Source organism: Notolepis coatsorum (genome assembly GCF_963971535.1).
Source record: "Notolepis coatsorum genome assembly, chromosome: 19".
Lineage (NCBI taxonomy): Eukaryota > Metazoa > Chordata > Actinopteri > Aulopiformes > Paralepididae > Notolepis > Notolepis coatsorum.
Window position 1 is genome coordinate 11572755 of NC_140183.1, and position 6000 is coordinate 11578754.

Genomic DNA, 6000 nt, shown 5'->3' on the forward strand with positions numbered 1-6000 from the left:
TTTGAGCACGTTATGTCCTCACCGAGGCACCCGAAGGCTAATGGCAAAGCAGAGTCGGCAGTAAACATTGTGAAGAGCCTGTGCAGAAAGGCAGACCGTGCCAGAGGACCCCTGGAAGGCCATTTTACATTGGAGAAACACACCCACTGAGGGTATGCGGTGCAGCCCTGCACAGCGACTTATGTCGCGGAGACTGAGAACCCTTCTCCCTGTGGCTGACCAGCTACTGGTACCTCAGGTCGCCACAGGGGTCCCGGACAAGCTGAGAGTGAAACATCAAGCAGCAAAGCTGATGTATGACCGATCGGCTAAGGATCTGCCGGAGCTGAATGTCGGCCGGCCCATACGGATGAAGCCACTCCCGGGTGACAGGACGGGCCGATGGAGGAGAGGCGTGTGCCTGCAGCAGTTGGGACTCTGGTCCTATCTGGTCGACGTGGAGGGGACTACGTATCGCCGCAACAGGGTTGATCTCCGACCAGCAGAAGTGGCCCCTCCCCAGCCGTCAGTTCACCCAGAATTGGCCCCAGAGCAGCCTGCGAGTGGGGGAAGCGCCAAAGAGGTCATCAGAGCTCCTGAGGAGTCTCCAAAATCATCAGCCCCGAGGTCGACGCCGTCTTCCCCGCAGACTGGTAACACACCAGGCCGTGAGTTAGAGGCCCGGGCCTTCTCCCGGAGCAGGAGGCCGATACGGCCTCCGGACAGACTTAACCTCTAGGTCACACACTAACTGAGACTGTCTCCCACGCACGCGCGCACACACACACACACACACACACACACACACACACACACACACACACACACACACACACACACACACACACACACAGACAGACACAGACACACACACACACACACACACACACCTACACACCTACACACACACACACACACAGTCACGCTCGCACCCCAGCACACATGGATTGTGCACATGCGCATGGACTGTAAGGTAAAAGGGAAATGGGGAATGTGGGAAAATTGTGATTCTGTTGTTCTGTGTTGTTCTGTTGTTCTGTTCTGTGTTCTGTGCAGACAAGTAAATCTTCAAACTAGTTGAAAACAACCGAATAATCAAGAGCAGTAAAAACAACAGGCTACACGCAAGATTACACAAGTGTGTACTGACCAAGCACAACTATCTTGGAACATTCTAAAGTTCTAAATAATTATTAAACAATTCCAAGACGAGTCATTTGACTGGGTAGGGAGATCCCCTTTCATTGGTCTATGGTTAAGCCCCGCCCATTTTTTTTTTTTTATGTATACAAATATATATTTTTTTTATATAACAAGACAAACCATAATACATTAATAATAATAATAATAATAATAATAATAATAATAATAATAATAATAATAATAATAATAATAATAATAATAATAATAATAATAATAATAATAATAATAATAATAATAATAATAATAATAATAATAATAATAATAATAATAATTTAAAGAATAATTTAAGGAATAAATTAATAAAATAAGACAAGACAAATTCAATTAAATAAATTATAATAAAATATATTAACAACATATCTGTTGGTGACAACACGGGTTGTTATGGTCACGTCATTCACTAAGGGGTCACGTGGTGTTGTAGTAGGAGTAAAAGTCAGCTGTTCACCGGCGGGTTTCCGGTATTGAAATGATGACACGGTGAACGAGAATTTTTTTTTTACAACTTACCTGAGTGAAAATGCCGTGAACACACCACCATGTTTGACTTTTGTTTAACTCTGTGTGTTAATAAATAAATACAAAATACAAATACAATACCACTTCCGGGTCTCGCGAGGGAGCGGGTCCAGGTCTGCGATTTCGCTTGACATGTTTGCGCATGCGCGCTGCCGCAGGTAGCATTCTCCTTGTTTTCATTTCCCGCTGTTGTTGGGTTTTATAACAGCAGCGGGTAGATGTTTTGTCATCGCGCGGTTAAATTCGAGGGATCTTATTGACGCAGTATAATATAAATGGGAGGAAAGAAGAAGAAATCGGCGGCCGCTGTCGCCGCTGCTTCCGTGGCCCCCGGTAACGGCAGGCGGTGCACCGGCGGCGGAGCCTCCATCAGGGAAGAAGCCGAGTAAACCGGCGAAAGAGAACAAACCCAAAGGTGATGATGACGACGACACATGTTTTTATACATGGCAGTGTGCGAAACATACCATGGTCTTCGGGGGAGCTCACAATTTTATTTTGGGGGGGGGGGGAGCTCAGATTAACCCCTCTGATCCAACACTAAAATTCACACACAACAGTCCTATTTAAACATAAACACATGGATGAACCAATACCGGACAACAAGTCCACGACCACATCGAGTCTAACATTATTATAGTAGGCAAATGCAACATTATCGCCACCCACCGGATGGTGAAGATCTGCCCAATTCTCAAAATCTGCATGTCACAGAAGTGGTCCTCGCAGCAGGCTTCTTCGCCTTCTTTGTAAAACCAAAATTGGTTAGAAGGCTTACTTCTTTGATATTTCGTTTAACTTTTGACATTATCCTGAATACCTGTATTTTCTTTTTTTTAAACGGCGGGTGAAGTTTGATTTGTGCCTGCAGGCTGCAGCGCCGCCACGCTCCGAATGGTAAACGCAAGAATAGCATGCATGTTGCCATCTATTACGAGTAGGGTATATCTGGTGCCGCAACCCCATAGATTTATGCTATTGTCTATTACGGTGAATTAGTGCGCAAATCATTAATCATACATCAAAATAGCCTAATTTTATTATTATACACGATGATGACGATACAGAAAATTACAGAAAAATTAGAAATGCATGGCAAAAATAGCATTTATTGTCAGTATTTTAGAGACCCCCCAAAAATTCACAAATCATGTTTTCAGGGGGGCCTGATGTCTCATATAGGGGAGCCATGGCTCCCCCAGCTCCCCCATGGTTCGGACCCTGCATGGTACCCTCTGAAAGTGGGCAGTTGAACCAGACACACAAAAAATTCAGCTATTCCATTCTACTCTGTTTTTCTGTTATATTCCATCCAACTACCCTGCTAGAAAAAAACAGCAAAAGCTGGTCACCAGGCACGCCTAACTACACAGGCACGCCTAAAAGGGGCTGACTGTAAAAACAGTACGCCAGGCGGCGTGAATACTTTGGGCAACCAACATGTCCTTCCGCATTGCTGTGATTGGCCAGCGTTGGCCAGCGCTCTCCTTCGTGAATACCAGCGCTCTACGCCAGAAAAGTCACGTGAAACACTGCAGACCACTGATTGGTCAGAAGAGAGATGCGTCACTCGTTGGAGGCTCTCCACAAAAACAGAAAGCCGCCATCTTTAATGTCTCGCATAGGATTTCATTTGCAGCAGGAACAAGTGCAATAAACAAAAAAGGATAGTCACTGTGTATTCTGCCTCATTTATTGAACCGACATCAACACAATTTGCCACCGAGCGGAGAGTTTAGTCTCACATAAAGATCGCTGACTTGTTAAGCTTGTTGTTAGGTTAGGTGCTAATGTTGTGCTAGCGTTTTAGCATGGCTATCGTACATAGCGTGATCAATATAACTCGCTATTGATTGTTTGTACTAGTAACTAATGGTTAATGCTAGTAGAATAGACACAAGGTGAGGTAATCACCATCCATTTTAAACCGGTTATTACCTAATGCTAACGTTAGCAGATAGACGCGAGACTGGTGCCGATACAGCTTGTTAGCCTAATGCTAAGGTTAACGTTAGCAGATAGACACAAGAGCCTAGGTAACGTTAAAGCAATGAGAGGTAGCGTTAGCAGAATAGACACAACGAGTCTCGTTAATGTTATTATTGATTGATTGATTGATTGAAAACTGTGTTTTACTCTGGCTTGCGCCTAGCTCGCGGACATAGCTATGCTGGAGTTCTCAGCTGTACACCAGCGCTTGTTAGCCTAATGCTAATGCTAACTAATGCTAATGTTAACGTTAGCAGATAGACACGAGAGCCTAGGTAACGTTAAAGCAATGAGAGGTAGTGTTAGCAGAATAGACACAACGAGAGTCGCGTTAATGTTATTATTGATTGATTGATTGATTGAAAACTGTGTTTTACTCTGGCTTGCGCCTAGCTCGCGGACATAGCTATGCTGGAGCTCTCAGCTGTACACCAGCGGCCCCCGTCTCAATGCGCATGCGCGTGTTACCGGCGTAGGGGGAAAACGGCTGTTGGCTGGCCGATCGCTGGCCAATCACAGCAATGCGGAAGGACATGTTGGTTGCCCAAAGTATTCACGCACCCCGGCGGCCCACGGGGGAGGGGAGGGTGTTTGGTATGCCGTGCACAATGTCATAATCTCGTGGGGCCACGAACCTCGCGGAATCGGGGTCGACCGACTCCGCCAGTGAACTGACTCCGCCACGAACCCTGACCCTGCCAATTTATTAATCCTGCGGGTCGGGGTTGCATCGCAGTCACGAAAGGGGCTACAAAACACCAAACCCAGGCAGGTGTTTTCTCTCCATGCCTTGCCTTCCTCAATGAGAAGATTATGAAGATATATGGTTATAGTTAATTACATATAAACTAAGAAAAAATATATTGCAAGTTTTCTGAAATGTATGTTTATATATGCAAATGAGGCACTTCCCCATTAAATATGTGCACATTTATGGATGCAATAAGGCAAAATGATGTAAAATAAACAACTAAATGTGTTATTGACGTTTTATTGTCACTAGTTTCATAGAAGACATGTTTAGGAAGCAAAATATAACAAAATCTCAAAATCAACAAAAAAAGTATATTTGACTATTCACCTGCAGTGTCTCGCCTTATAGATACACAAATGTTCTAGAATGTTCTATTATGACATCACACTGTGACATCAAAACGTATTATTATTATTGACAATTTGTTTACACAAAAAATGTAAACATTCATAACAAACTGTAGCCTAACCTATATACACTCGTTGTCATAAATGTGGAAATAAATACCAAGCATCTTTCAAATAAATCACTTTAGTTAAAAGTTATTTCTGTGTTCTCTTCAGAGTCGTCAAGTTATTTCTGTGTTCTCTCTTCAGAGTTCAAGTTGAAGTTATGAGTCAGTTCCCTGGGCTGCCTTTAATACACAAATGTCTTATGACATCATACTGTGACATCACAAATGTTCTAGAATGTTCTATTATGACCATACCTGTCAACCCTCCCGGTTTTCCCGGGATTCTCCCGTATTTCAACCTTCTCTCCCGCCGTCCTCCCGGTAAAATATTTTGCGTATTTTCAGTTTTTTTTATTTATACAAAATGGCTGCAATTCCCCTCCATGACAACAGGTGGCATCAGTGTAGATTAGAACTTTAGGAAGTCAGACCGGACGAGAGTTGCCTACAACTTCTTCTCCTTCTTCTTTTGATTTTTATTGGTGGTTGGGGCAAAGTGAGGTTGTTCCCGGAGAGCTCACTCTCGGCCATGGTTTCTCAGTGTATGGTGCTCTCCCTCCACGTGCGAGTAGGGTGAGACAACACCATTCTAGTCCAAATAATACCCTACTTTATACTATATTATTGTCATTCGTTTAATGTAAAGTCAGTCTTACATTGGCACTGCTTTAACGTTGCATTTACCCATAATCCATTGCTGTATTAGACCCATGTGCCAGTATAACTTTTGTAAAGTGATGAAGCGCAAATGTAAAGTTAATCAATACACAATGAAACAATATCTTTATCTATATCACATGTCAAAACTACTTTAATAGAACAAGATTTCCGTTTTTCATTTCTACTCATTCATCCAAAACAAGACAGCAATTCTACTTCTGCATGCACCGGGAGAATTGAGCTCATAGCACAGATGTGGAGTTGATAGAATGGACATTGCTGTTCTTAGGAAATGTTGCACATGGTGGAAATAATGGAAATGAACATTTCTAACATTAACATTTAGTGTATGTTTAAAGTTGATACATTGAGGCATGGTAGAATTTCACTTTATATTACAGCAGTATCCGTTTTTAACATTACAATTAGTGTCTGACACTAT